Below are 15,781 nucleotides of genomic sequence, written 5' to 3' on the forward strand. Positions count from 1 at the left end.
AAACCCTTTGGAGCACAACTCTACTCTGACACACCTGGTGTCACCATGAGTCAGAATTAACCCAACGGCAACAGGTTATACAATAAAAATGGAGCCATGCTTCTTTGTACACTCCACATCACAGGGCTCAATGACTTACAAAGCTATGTAGACATTCAGTAAGTATCTGCTGATTAACACAAGGATATGAAGACAGGAATAACACCTGTGTCACATATTAAATTTATCAGAGTTTTATTACCTGTAATTAAGCTTCAGAGGATATTTTTGGACTCACGGGATACAGGAACCTATGCTGTAATAAGCCAAGTTATAACTGGGCTCTACTTTTATGTAATCAAGTTTGTGAACACTGCATATCATATTCATGCTTCGGGCCTCAACTGAGACTTCGCTCCCTCAAAAAAGCCTTTTCTGTCCTGATTGACAAGGCTGGGTTCTCTGTTACTAGTCACCCATGACAATGTTCTCCTCCTTTATAGCATACATCATGCTTGCAATCACTTCTTCAATGGCTGAACCACTCCTCCCACCCCAAACTGGAATGCAGATTCCATGAGAGTAAAAACAAGATCTGCCTTGTTCACCATGGTATTCCCAGTGCCTAACTGCACATTTGGAAATCAACCCATCCATCCATCCATCCGTTCATCCGTCCATCCATCCATCCATTCATCCGTCCATACATCCGTCTCCCCCTTCGATAAGCAGTCAAGCAACACTGCATCGCTGACTTCCAGAGCCTCAAATAGCAGCTCTGGTCATTCAGTATAAGATATGGTTAGTCATTCTACCCCAAAAAGCCTCCCAACTGCGCAAGTTCCATTCTTCACTTCTAGGTAAGTGAGATTTTTTTAAATCCCAAAGATTGATTTCTTTTTTTTTTTTTTTTGTATGTTCCTTCAGCTCATTGATAACATGGCGCAAACTCCACAACTTCCAACATTTCACGCTCTCTTACATTAACTCAGCCTATAGGCCGAGAGGACAACACTGGAAATGTGCCGTACATCCAATCTACAAGAATACAACTATTCATCTTCAGCAAAGGGAATGAGAAAAAAAGACATGATTCACATAATGCCGGAGACTCTGCCTACCATTTCACATAAAAACTGTGTGCTCCAGAGTGAGCAAGCACAGCGTGGGAGATGGAAATCTGCTGCGCTATGGTCAGTCTCTGTCTTTGCATGCCTCATACAACAGGCCAACTGAACACAAGCCATCCGCTTCATCTGGGCTGAAAAGAACAGGCAGCAAGCACGTTGTTCCAACAGTGGAGCAGGCACTGGCCATGAAGGACTTCCTGAGAACCCACACGTCACTCTCCCAACGTGACTCCTTCCCAAGTGGTTTTTAAGGGTACTTTGAGGGTTCTCAATTCACACCTCACTCGTGGACTTTGTGCACGGACCCTGTGTGAGATGCAACCTCCCTACATGCCAGGGTGAACTGCGATACTTGACCCTGAGTTTCTTTCCAAGAATGCGGGCGCTTAGGCAATCATACTCCCAGTGCTTGGAGCTGTCACTATAAAAACTCCCAAACCTCTTTGTTTCTCTCATCTTGGTAAATGTCCAATATTATGAGAAGAGTGGTAATTTAACATTTAGGGAACATATGCAGAACAACAAACGTTAAGCAAAAAAGTGGGAGGAGAAGGATGCATGAGACCTGTGTCGACGGTGCTAAGTCACCACTGTGAACTGTCAGATACGACCCTCCAGAAGCCCCCATTTGAGAAAACTCTAATCTTCTACCACAATACAGAGAATAGTGACAAGAACTAAGTCTAAAAATACCTGTATTATGTATAAACTCTAATATTATTCACTCATTTTATATCAATATGTGTATGAGGTAAAAAGTGAAATGAAAAAAATTCACCACTTCTTTCCAGCTTCCAACAATCCCTATTAGGAGACTCTTCCTTCAAAGGCCCACCCTATCCCCAGAGAACTCCTCCTAGAAGTGTGGGTCTTGTGTAGGATGAGATATGTTTCCTTTTCTTCTTCACTGAACTGGTATACCTGAATTCTTGTAAGTTCAATGCACAGAAGATAGGATTTCACTCAACTATGGCTGAATAGATGGTGGCCTTCCAATTAGTTTTAAAGTGATCGACTGCTAACCGAAAGGTTGGTGCTTCAAAACCACCAGCGGCTCCGAGGGAGAAAGATGTGGCAGTCTGCTTTCATAGAGATTTATGGCCTTGGAAACACTGTGGGGTCATGAGGAGTCAGAATCGACTCGACGGCCGTGGGTTTTTTCCAATCAGTTTGAACTGTCACCTCGGTTTCACTGGATTAGGTATCAAGGAGGATGTGGAGTCAAAGGAAACTTATTAATTTTTTTTTTCCTTGTAAGAGGAAGCTTCTTGCTGAGCTGCAGAGGAACAAATCCGACTATGGTTAAAACATCCCAGAAAGCCACCGGACTGTCCAGGGGTCTGTGGGGTTATCACAGACTTGTGATATGGATGGCGTGGAACCCAGGGCACCCAGAGGAAACAATAGATGCCAATTACCACTGGAAGCTTTGTTTTCGTAGCGTAACTGACTCCCCTGGATTTCTTCACCACTATACAATAGTCTCACACCAAACGTGAAAGTTATGCACGGAAGAATTAAACAGCAGGCAAGAAGGTTAAAGAGAACAGACTGCGAGATGCAAAGACAGGAGAGGAATCCTGGACAGAGTGGGAGAAAAACGTAGAACAAAATTCAAATTCACACACACACACACAAAAAGACCAGGCTTGCTGGTCTGACAAAGGCTGGAGAAACCACAAGATATGGCCCCTGGGCACCTCTTTAACTCAGTACTGAAGTCACTCCTGAGGTTCACCCTTCGGCCAAAGATCAGATGGGTCTACAGGGCCAATAATAACACACATGAAGGACATGCTTCATAGTTCAACCATGTATACGAGACTAATGGGCACACCAGCCCAAAAGCAAAGACGAGAAGGAGGTAGGAAGGGACAGAAAAACTAGACGAATGGAAACAGGGAACCCAGGGTGGAGAAGGGGAGAGTGTTGACACACCATGGGGTTGGCACCAATGTAACAAAACAATTTGTGTATTAACTGTTTAATGAGAAACTAATATTCTCTGTGAACTTTCACCTAAAGCACAATTAAAAAAAAAAAATGGGAAAGGAAGATGAAATAAAGATTTGAAAGACTGAGGTAGCTAAGTATACACAAGGCCCACAGAATGTAAAGGAAATAAATACATAGCCTTACACACACACAAAAACCTAAACCCACTGCTGTTGAGTCAATACCAACTCATAGTAACACTACAGAACACAGCAGAACTCCCCCATAGGGTTTCCAAGGAGTGGCTGGTGGATGTGAAATGTCAACCTTTTGGTGAGCAGCCGAGCTCTTAACCATTGCGCTACCAGAGCTCCAAGCCTTACTCAGTGGTAGGAAGAGAGTCCTTTTGCCACCTGTGCTTGAAGAAATAGAGAATAGTATCTCCAGAAGAATTACTATTGAAAGAATGTTGCAAGAGTCCAGACTGGAGGGGGTAAAAAAATGAATGAAGCAAGAGTTTAACTTCAAAGGAAAAGAAAAACTACTCTGAGCAATTTTCTAAAAAAAAAAAGAAAAAGAAGTAACTGTAACGAACATCTGCTGCTTACCCTAGCACATCCCTTTTCCCCCTGACAGTAACAGTGCAGCAGCATCACCACACTTCCCTTAAGAAACCAAACCTCCTCCACTCTGACCAATCAGGGTACCCTACAGCCCAAACACAAGAGTAGACACAAGACAGAGGCCTGGCCACTCAGGGTCCTTCCCTGGGATTTATCAAACACTGAAGGCAGGCATTTTCTCTTTACTCTGGGGCACCTAAGCTCAGATGATATAACAGGGAGGCTGCCTACCAAAACCAGAAACCCGCTGCTGTCAATTCTGACTCATAGTGACCCTACAGGACACAACAGAACTGCCCCATAGGGTTTCCAAGGAGCAGCTGGAGGATTCGAACTGGTTAGCAGCCCAGCTCTTAAGCACTACACCATGTCTTTCATGCATTTATAATACAGGACAGAATCAGGCTTCCCCTTGGAGAGGGGAAGGAATATACAAGGACATCACTGGAGGCCTTGGATGTAGTCACACCCCAGCCCTTCCCGGGTATGGAGACAAGAAATCCCTCTTTGCTTAACGTTCGTTTGAACTGAGTTTCTGTCACTTGAAACAAAAAGTCTGACTGCAATCAGAGTAAACCTAAGAAATTCACACCAGTGATATCCAAGCGAATCCGTAGTTCCATGCTAGAACAAAGGTGCCCTGGTGGTGCAGTGGTTAAGCACTCAGCTACCAACTGAAAGGTGGGCAGTTCGAACCCACCAGCAGCTCCGTGGGAGAAAAGACCTGGCAGTTTGCTCCCATAAAGGTTTCGGGCTAGGAAACCCTATGGGGTAGTTCTACTCTGTCCTGTAGGATCACTATGAGCCGGAATCTACTCAACTGCACACGACACCATGCCAGAACACAGCATGCGGTTTAATAATGTTATACAGAATGAAGGTATTCAAACATTCATTCGAGATTCAGTTAAGAACAGGTACACTTTAATCTTACACATACGTACAGATAACACCTGAAGCAGTCGGTCAAGAGAAGAGGATAGCTAAACTTTGTGAAACTCAGAATAAATGTATGCTTCGCTAAGTTCAAAAGGCCTTACTTTTCTTTCACACGTGTAACCGACATTTGGTTTCACAACGACTGAGATGTCTATGGGACAGCTTTAAAGGTTACTGGGGTACAGCTAAGAATTTCAGTGATCACCAAGACAGCCCAATATTCTAGAAGATGGAAAACATCCATCTGCTGATGATGTGTCCAGGAACAAAGGAAATACATGAGGGATAATCAGCATACTATTCCCTTGGAGCTGTGAAAAGAATTCTCACAGACAACTACGTCTCTTTGACCACATGAAGCCCAACAGTACAACAGAACATTCTGTCTTCCATTTCTCTTTATTCCGTATTCTATGGAATGGACCAGCCATTGCCAGAGGTTCAATAATGACCCTCTGCTTAAATTTAACCATGAGCAGACCCAGGTACTACACAAACACCATATATGTTCCATCACCATTTCTATTAGATATACTTCAAACATATACCCACATGCCTGAAATATAATTATTCCTCCAAACTCAGACATCTGGTGCAGAGTGAGCCCCACAAACTAACAACCATGCTTCTTTTGCTTGTTTTTTTGGGGGCGGGGGATGGTAGGGGTGGGTCATGCAGAGAGACAAAAGCCTTTATGCCCAGTTTAAGGAGTACAGGGAATGCAGCCACCACCCATCTGTCACTTTGTCTACCGTGGTGGCTTCTGTGTTGCCATGATCCTAAAAGCTATGCCACCAGTATTTCAAATACCAGCAGGGTCACCCGTGGTGGACAGGCTTCAGCAGAGCTTCCAGACTAAGATGGATTAGGAAGAAAGGCCTGCTGATCTACTTCTGAAAATCAACCAATGAAAACTCAATGGATAACAACAGAACCATGCCCATTATAGTGCTGGAAGATGAACCCCCAAGATTGAGAGGCACTTAAAATACAGCGGCCACAACAATAAACTCCAGCATACCAACGATCGGAAAAATGGTGCAGGACCGGGTAACATTTCATTCTGTTGTACATGGGGTCCCCACCACTCAGAGCTGACTCCAGGGCAACTAACGAGGGGATGCAGGGGGCATGCCAATTTTAAGAAGACTCCTCGGGCTGTTCCTGTTACCCACCGCCAGAGAACCTGTCTCTGGCCCTTCCTCACCCCATCCCACCCTCTTGGAAGCACACCCATCTCACACAGCCATTCACTTTGGACAGCTGTTTCCCTCCTTTCCCAGTTACCACGCTTAGAGAACTAGCCAAGGCACAGGAGTGGCCTCGAATTTTAGGGGCCCACCTATCACTCTGCTGCCTGCATCTTGCAGAAGGAGCCAGCCTCACAGGGTGCTCACTAATCCTGAGAGGTGAACACCCCACCTGAGCCTCGGCCTCACTCGGGGACACACTCATCTCAGTCCTCGGGGCTGGAGAAGCCAATATCTCTTCCTTTCCCAGGCTGACAGGTGGGTGCACACCTGGACGGGGGTCAGTTGGTCGCCCGCCTTCCAGTTCACAATCAGGGGAACGGAACGCACCGGTCCTTCAGCCTCCTGCCCACCTGGAACCAACCAGCGAGAGCGGCCAACACAGGACACGGCCCCGCCCGCAGAGGCGACCCCGCCCTGTGGGCCCGGGTCCAGGAGCCCAGCAAGCGCCTGCTTCGTCGGCCCCCGAGGCCGCGCTGCTGTCGCGTGGGGAAAGGGCCGAGGCTCCGGGAGGGGGCGAGCGCCCTTCCCACCCCGGTACGGCCCCGGTCCCTGTCCCCGCCCCAGGTGGCCCGCTCCCGGAGGTTCGTTACCTGAGTTTGCGGCCCTTCCGGCCCGGGACCCCGCCCCACGTGACCCCGCCCCCTACTGCAGCGTCACGCACGCGCAATCCCTGCCCTAATGGCCACACTTCCGCTTTGATGCACGCTACATCTCGCTTTCGGGCGGTCCGCGCCTTTACGCCACGCCCCACTTAAAGGGCCAGAGACACGCTGACCCTCATGCTTAGTGTCTGATAAGCATCTCGGGTAACTGAGACGGGTAGAAAAGACCTTCTAAGCCTTGGCTTTCTACGTCCGAGCAAGCGCGCAGACCAATAAAGAGCAGTCCTTGAGAGCTGAAACTAATTCATCTCGCTGCCTTCAAGAAAGTGAACTTAATCTTCACCCAGCCGTGAAAGAGCAATGATGCTCGAGCTTTTGGAGGCTGCAACAGGTAATATATATTTTTTTAATTTTTTGTCTGTTTTTCGAGGATGAACCAAAAACCCACTGCCCTAGAGTCGATTCCTACTCATAGCGACATTATAGGACCGGATAGAACTGCCCCAGAGAGTTTCAAGGCTGTAATCGTTACTAAAGCTGACTGCCACATCTTCCTCCTGCGAAGCAAATGGGGGTTTCGCACCACTGACCTTTCAGTTACCAGCCGAGCACTTTAACTACTGTGCTTCCAGGGCACCTTGAGGGTGAACATAGCTCTTTATTGGCAAATATGGACAAAAAGAACACACACACACTTCAACACTCTTCTAATTTATCAATATTGCCCTGCAAAAAAAAAAATAAATAAATACATCTTAACACCAAAAATGTAGGAGGGACACACTAGGAATAAAGGAGACGTCTTTAAATGGAATAAAATGTATACTCATTATTCCTCCTGAAGAAAGGTGAAAACTTTCAGGACAAGCAGGTTTTTAGAGCCACTGGGATGGAGCAGATAACACTGGCCTCAGGGCACAGATCATACAGTTGATGGGGCCTGTGGTCAAGAAAACAGAAGTAGGAAGAACACCAGAAAATGCTGCTCTGGGAAGTAGATACAGAGACTATTCAGTTGGCAAACATATATAGAGCATCAACCATGTTCACTACACTTCTGGGCCTCTGAGGGCCCCACAGGTGAGTAAGACATAGCCCTGCCCTTCAGGTACTCTCTGAGAACTCAGTGTACAGACATAACTACAATACAAGGCAGACTGTTTAGAGTGGCATAAGAAAGTTGTGGGAGTATCCTTGTAGGGTCACCAAACCAAAAAAACCAAACCCAGTGCCGTCGAGTCAATACCAACTCATAGCGACCCTACAGGACAGAGTAGAACTGCCCCATAGAGTTTCCAAGGAGCACCTGGCAGATTCGAACTGCTAACCCTTTGGTTAGCAGCCATAGCACTTAACCACTACGCCACCAGGGTTTCCTGTAGGGTCACAGATAAGGGAAAATGGGAGAACAGTTCAGGGGGGAGGTGGGGTTTTATCAGAGGCATGAAGGATTCCAACAGGCAGAGAGCAGGGAGAATGCCTGAGGGAACAGTGGGGTCAAGGGCACAATAAAGCAAGGGGCCGGCTGCTGGCCCTGTGTGGCTGTGGTGTAGCCAGTGGCTTTCAAACTCTTGATCACCAGTCACAGTACAAAGTTTCAACCAAGTATGTATGTATGTGTGTACACACGCACAGAGTGTATATATGGAGTATATATAATTTTTAAATATATGTCTCAAAACTGTAGTTGCCCTTAGTATGTGTGATACAACTTGCTATTTTCTATGTGTCTTAGTCATCTAGTGCTGCTGTAACAAATACCACAAGTGGATGGCTTTAACAAACGTGAATTTATTCTCTCACAGTCCAGGAGGCTAGAAGTCCGAATTCAGGGCCCCAGTTCCAGGGGAAGGCTTTCTCCCTCTGTCGGCTCTGGAGGAAGGTCCTTGTCATTAATCTTGCCCTGGTCCAGGAGCTTCTCAGTGCAGGGACCCTGGGTCCAAGGGACGGACTCTGCTCTTGGCACAATTTTCATGGTGGTAATGAGGCTCCCCCTCCCTGGCCCCTTCCCTCTACTTGCTTCTCTCTTTTATATCTCATAAGAGATTGACTCAAGATGCAACCTAATCTTCTAGATTGAGTTCTGCCTCATTAACATAACTGCCTCTAATCCTGCCTCATTAACATCATAGAGGTAGGATTTACAACACATAGGAAAATCACATCAGCTGACAAAATGGTGGACAATCACACAATACTGGGAACTGTGGCCTAGCCAAGTTGACACACATTTTTGGGGGGACACAATTCAATCCATAACACTATGCTAGTCTACTTTCTTTTTCTTTTTCTCTTTTTTAACACTGGTAATTAAATTGATTTCCTGACTTTACTAATGCATAGTGACCCATAGTTTGAAAGCACTGGTATAGAGTGTGTTAGATGTACAGTGGAGTATGAGGCTGGAAAGACTGGGCTGGAAACAGATCTAGAAAGACATTGAATGCTAAGCTGGGGGCCCCGCTCTTCTGGTAAAAGCCTCTGGAGGTTCTTGAGCAGAGGAATGCGATGGTTATAGTTGTGCGTCGTTGTTGTTAGTTGCCGTTGAATCAGCCCCGCACAGCAGAACAAAACACAGCCTGGTCCTAGACCATTCCCATGATCGGTTTCAGATCAGACCACTGTGACCCGTGTAGCATTTTTACTGGTTGATGTTCTGCAGTAGATAGCCAGGGCTTTCTTCCTGGTCTGTCTTAATTTGGAAGCTCCCCTGAAACCTGTTCGGCATCATAGCACACTGAGCCACCGCTGACAGGTGATGGCTGCACATGAGGTACATTGGCTGGAATCAAACTTGGGTCTCTGGCATGGAAGGCAAGAATTCTACCACTGAACCACCAATGCCCCCAGCTGTGCATTAGAAGCCTGGAAACTGCCTTCAGTTCTGAACATCACATTTTGAGAGGGAAACTGTTAAAAATCTGTCTAGAACAAGGTAATCAGGCTGGTGAGACCAGAAACTCCTGACAGAGAATTGTTGAAAGTGTTGGGCAGAAAGGAAATTGGCAGAGGTGGGGAAAAGGCGGGGGGAGGTAGAGGGGTAGTGATTGCTAACTGGCCTTTTTGAAATATCCCTACAGCAATCACAGGCTTATTCTCTGTAGCTCTAGAAAGTAAACCTAGGACCTGTGGGTGGACATTTGGGGAAGCAGATTTAACTCACCATGAGGAGTGATTTACAACAGTCTAAGCTGCCTTCTCAAAGCTCTCCAAAGTAACAGCCCTTGTACGTACCCCTGTTCACAGAGGGAAATAGGGTCATGCACTATCCTTTCCAGGGATGTTTTCATTAATTAAAAATAAAAATATTTTATGCTTATTATAGAAAACTTGGAAAAGCCAGGGGATATAAAAAGTAAAGCAGATACACTACTGTTGACTGCAGCACTTTTAACAGTCAAAAGGTGCAAACAACCTAGATGTCCATTAGCCGATGAATGCAAAAACAAAATATGCTGTATACATCCAATTGAATATTTACTCAGCCATAAAGAGCAACGAAGTCCTGAAACATGCTATGACATGGATGAACCTTGAAAACGTGCTGAGTAAAGTTGATCATAAAAGGACAAATACTGTATGATCCCACTTATATGAAATATCTAGAATAGGCAACGGCGTAGAGACAAAAGTATATTAGTGGTTACCAGGGGCAGAGGAGCCCTGGTGGCACCGTGGTTAAGTGCTCAGCTGCTAATTGAAAGGCTGACAATTCAAACCCGCCCAGCAGTTCTGTGGGAAAAGACCTGGTGATCCGCTCCAGTAAAGATTACAGCCTAGAAAACCTTATAGGGCAGTTCTTTGTCACATAGGGCCAAAATCAGCTTGACAGACAGGGGAAGGTGAGTCATCCCTGAGGTGGCACTGAGTTTCTATTAAGGGTAATGGAAAAATTTAGAACTGGATAGTGGTGATGTTTGCACAATGTGATAAAAATAATATTGCTAAATTTTACATGCCAAAAATGTTAAAATGACAAAAGTTTTGTTACATACACTTTTAATAATTTCTTTTAATTTTTGTTGCATTGAGAATATACACAGCAAAAACACACACCGATTCAAGTTTCTACATGTACAACGCTGTCAATACTTGCACCACAAAATTAAAAAAAAAAAAAGTAAAGCAGAAATCACCCACAACCCATAGATAAATGGTCATTGTTTTGGCTTATTTTATTTGGGCTTTTTTCTTTGTGCATTTACATTGTCAACATAATGAAACTATACACAGGGGCAGATTATCCTATAGGCAAGGTAAGCATGGGCTTACTTGTGCTTACTTACTAATCTGTAGTGAACAAACCCATGTGAAATCATTCACTACAGGTTAGTAAGTAAGCACAAGTAAACCTATGCTTATCCAAAGATGTGCTGAAATGCAAATGAAATTTTTCACTACAGATTAGTAAATCTAGGAATCTAGGAAAATTAGAAGTAATCAAAAATGAAATGGAAGACACAAAAATCAATATTCTAGGCGCTAGTGAGCTGAAATGGACTCGTACTGGCTATTTTGAATCAGACAGTCATATGGTCTACTATGCTGGGAATGACAAATTGAAGAGGAATGGTGTTGAATTCATTATCAAAAAGAGCATTTCAAGATGTATCCTGAAGTACAATGCTGTAAGTGATAGGATAATATCCATGCACCTACAGGAAGACAGTTAATACAACTATTCAAATTTATGCACCAATTACTAAGGCCAAAGAGGAAGAAACTGAAGATTTTTACAAACTTCTGCAGTCTGAAATTGATCGAGTATGCAATGAAGATGTGTTGATAGTTATTGGAATTTGAAAGTTGGAAATGAAGAAGGATTAGTAGTTGCAAAGTATGGCCTTGGTGATAGAAACGACACTGGAGATCACGACAGAATTTTGCAAGACCAACGACTTCTTCATTGTAAATACCTTTTCTCAACAACGTAAATATCGACTATACACGTAGACCTCACCAGATGGAATACACAGGAATCGAATGGACTACATATGTGGAAAGAGACGATGGAAAAGCTCAATATTATCAGTCAGAACAAGGCCAGGGGTCGGCTGTGAAACAGGCCATCAGTTACTCATATCCAAGTTGAAGTTGAAGGGAATTAGAACGAGTCCATGAGAACCAAAGTGCAACCTTGAGTGTATCCCACCTGAATTTAGAGACCATCTCAAGAATCTCTTTTGACACATTGAACACTAATGACTGAAGACCAGACAAGTTGGGGAATGAGATCTAGAACATCATGCATGAGGAAAGCAAGGGGTCATTAAAAAGACAGGAAAGAAAGAAAAGACCAAAATGATGTCAGAAGAGACTCTGAAAGTTGCTCTTGAACATAAAGTAGCTAAAGCAAAAGAAAGAAATGATGAAGCAAAAGAGCTGAACAGAAGATTTCGAAGGGTGGCTCGAGAAGACAAAGTAAACTATTGTAATGAAATGTGCAAAGACCTGGAGATAGAAAACCAAGAGGGAAGAACACACTTGGCATTTCTCAAGCTGAAAGAACTGAAGAAGAAATTCAAGCCTCGAGTTGCAATATTGAAGGATTCTATGGGGAAAATATTAAACAACTGAGGAAGCATCAAAAAAAGATGGAAGGAATACACAGAGTCACTGTACCAAAAAGAATTGGTCAAAGTTCAACCATTTCAGGAGGTAGCATATGATTAAGAACCCATGGTACTGAAGGAAGAGGTTCAAGCTGCACTGAAAGCATTGAGAAAAAACCAAACCTGTTGCCGTTGAGTCTATTCCAGAAATTATCAAACAATATCATTAATATCACACGCAAGTAAAATTTTACTGAAGATCATGCAGAAGTGCTGCAACAGCATATCAGCAGGGAACTGCCAGAAATTCAGGCTGGATTCAGAAGAGGACGTGGAACCAGGGATACCATTGCTGATGTCAGATGAACCCTGGCTGCAAGCAGAGAATACCAGAAAGGTGTTTACCTGTGTTTTATGGCTATGTAAAGGCCTTCGACTGTGTGGATCATAACAAATTATGGACAACATTGTGAAGAATGGGGAACTACAGAAATAATTGTGCTCGTGAGGAACCTGTACATGGATCAAGAGGCAGCTGTTCAAAAAGAAGAAGAGGATACTGTGTGCTTTAAAGTCAGGAAGGGTGTGCGTCAGCGTTGTATCCTTTCGCCATACTCTTTCAATCTGCATGCTAAGCAAATAACCCAAGAAGCTGGACTATATGAAGAAGAACAGGGCATCAGGACTGGAGGAAGATTCATTAACAACTTGTGCCATACAGATGACACAGCCTTGCTTGCTGAAAGTGAAGAGGACTTGAAGCACTTACCAATGAAGATCAAAGACGACAGCCTTCAGTATGGTTTTAAAAAACACCTCAACATAAAGAAAACAAAAATCCTCACAACTGGACCAATAAGTGACATCATGGGAAACAAAGAAAAGATTGAAGTTGTCAAGCTTTTCATTTTGCTTGGATCCACAGTCAACACCCATGGAAGCAGCAGTCAAGAAATCAAACGATGTATTACATTGGGCAAATCTGCTGCAAAAGATCTCTTTAAAGTATTAAAAAAACAAAGATGTCATTTTGAGGACTAAGGTGCACCTGACCCAAGCCATGGTGTTTTCAGTCACCTCATATGCATATGAAAGCTGAACAATGATTAAGAAAGACCGAATAAGAATTGATGCCTTTGAATTATGGTATTGGTGAAGAATATTGAATATACCGTGGACTGCCAGAAGAACGAACAAATTTGTCTTGGAAGAAGTACAGCCAGAATGCTCTTTAGCAGCAAGGATGACAAGACTATGTCTCATATACTTTGGACATGTTATCAAGAGAGACCAGTCCTTGCAAAAGGGCATTATGCTTGGTAAAGTAGAGGGTTAGTGAAAAAGAGGAAAGCTCTCAAGGAGATGGATTGACCCAATGGCTCCAACAATATTCTCAAGCATGACAATGATTGTGAAGATGGCGCAGGACTGGACACTATTTTGTTCTGTTTTACACAGGGCTGCTGTGAGTTGGAACTGACTCACCAGCACCTTATGACGACAACAAACCCTACTTACCTTCCCTACTGAGTCATCTGCCCCTGTCAAGGATTGTGCATTTGAAAATAGGCCTTCAAAATACGCAGAACAAGCCAAGGAACACACAGATAAAGCAACTGAAGAAATCAGAAAGATTATTCAGGAACATAATGAAAAGTTTAATAAGATGGAAAAATCCATAGACAGCAATCACAAATTCAGAAGATTAACAATAAAATTACAGAATTAGATAACTCAGTAGAAAGTCAGAGAGGCAGAATTGAGCAAGTAGAAGCTAGAATTTCTGAACTCGAAGATAAATCACTTGGCACTAATATATTTGAAGAAAAATCAGATAAAAAAATGAAGAAACCTTAAGAATCATGTGGGACTCTATTAAGAGAAACAACCCACGAGTGACTGGAGTACCAGAACAGGGAGTGATAACAGAAAATACAGAGAAAATTGTTGAGGATTTGTTGGCAGAAAACTTCCCTAATATTGCGAAAGATGAGAAGATACCTATCCAAGATGCTCATCGAACTCCACATAACGTAGATCTTAAAAGAAAGTCACCAAGACATATTATAATCAAGCTTGCCAAAACCAAAGATGAAGAGAGAATTATAAGAGCAGCGAGGGATAAAAGAAAAGTCATCTACAAGGGAGAACAAATAAGAATAAGCTTGGACTACTCGGCAGAAACCATGAAGGCAAGAGGGCAATGGGATGATGTATTTAAGAAGTTGAAGGAAAAAATTACCTGCCAAGAATCGTATATCCATCAAAACTGTCTCTTAAATATGAAGGTGAAATTAAGACATTTCCAGATAAACACAAGTTAAGGGAATTCATAAAAACCAAACCAAAACTACAAAAAATACTAAAGGGAGTTCTTTGGTTAGGTAAAGACTGGAACACTGGGCAGAGCAACCAGAAGTCAACCCAGACAGGGAAATGCAAAAAAAAAAAAAAAAAAAAGCACAACACAGGGTAACGGCGATGTTATTATATAAAAGAAGACAACTTTAAAATAATAGAGGGACTAAGAAATGTAATCATACACCTTCCATAAAGAGAGGAAGATACGGCGGTACAAAGAAATAAAAGTTAGTTATAAATTTAGAAAAATAAGGGAAAATAATAAGGTAACCACAAAGGAGACAAACTATCCTACTCATCAAAATAAAATACAAGGGAAAAATACAGACTCCGCAGAAACAAAATCAACAAAAACAAATATGAGGAAAGGACAATATATAAAGAAAATCTGCTCAGCACATAAAATCAAGTGGGAAAAAGGAGCTGTCAACACACAAAAAAAGACATCAAAATGATAGCACTAAATTCATACCTATCCATAATTACTCTGAATGTAAATGGACTAAATGCACCAATAAAGAGACAGAGAGTGGCAGAATGGATTAAAAAACAAGGTCTGTCTATATGCTGCCTACAGGAGACACACCTTAGACTTAGAGACACAAACAAACTAAAACTCAAAGGATGGAAAAAACATATATCAGGCAAACAACAATCAAAAAAAGAGCAGGAGTGGCAATATTAATTTCTGACAAAATAGACTTTAAAGTTAAATCCATCAGAAAGGATAAGGAAGGACACTATATAATGATTAAAGGGACAATACACCAAGAAGATATAGCCGTATTAAATATTTATGCACCCAATGATGGGGCTGCAAGATACATAAAAGAAACTCTATCAGCATTGAAAAGTGAGATGGACAGCTCCACAATAATAGTAGACACACCACTTTCGGTGAAGGACAGGACATCCAGAAAGAAGCTCAATAAAGACACGGAAGATCTAAATGCCACAATCAACTAACTTGACCTCGTAGACATATACAGAACACTCCACCCAAGAGCAACCAACTATGCTTTCTTTTCTAGTGCACATGGAACATTCTCTAGAATAGACCACATATTAGGTCATAAAGCAAGCCTTAGCAGAATCCAAAACATTGAAATATTGCAAGCATTATCTCTGACCATAAGGCCATAAAAGTGGAAATCAATAACAGGAAAAGCAGGGAAAAGAAATCACCACTTGGAAACTGAACAATACCCTGCTGAAAAAAGACTGGATTATAGAAGACATTAAGGATGGAATAAAGAAATTCAGAGAATCCAATGAGAATGAAAACACTTCCTATCAGAACCTTTGGGACACAGCAAAAGCAGTGCTCAGAGGCCAGTTTATACCAATAAATGCACACATCCAAAAAGAAAAAAGGGTCAAAATCAAAGAACTATCCCTACAACTTAA

General features: G+C 42.9%; 1 protein-coding gene across 16 annotated transcripts in view; it reads right to left on the minus strand.

Moving 5' to 3' along the window:
• VPS8 (VPS8 subunit of CORVET complex) overlaps nucleotides 1-15,781 on the minus strand; it is a 275,359-nt gene that overhangs the window by 223,301 nt on the left and 36,277 nt on the right. For 9 of the 16 annotated variants that reach the window (XM_049881085.1, XM_049880987.1, XM_049881006.1 and 6 more), the window contains exon 1: nucleotides 6,029-6,442. The exons of 1 other annotated variant lie outside the window; for it this stretch is intronic. The gene's annotated coding sequence lies outside the window, so the exon portion shown is untranslated. 6 more of the 16 variants (XM_049881026.1, XM_049881042.1, XM_049880997.1 and 3 more) reach the window with 4 other exon arrangements.

This window comes from Elephas maximus, chromosome 1, assembly GCF_024166365.1.
Source record: "Elephas maximus indicus isolate mEleMax1 chromosome 1, mEleMax1 primary haplotype, whole genome shotgun sequence".
Classification (NCBI taxonomy): Eukaryota; Metazoa; Chordata; class Mammalia; order Proboscidea; family Elephantidae; genus Elephas; species Elephas maximus.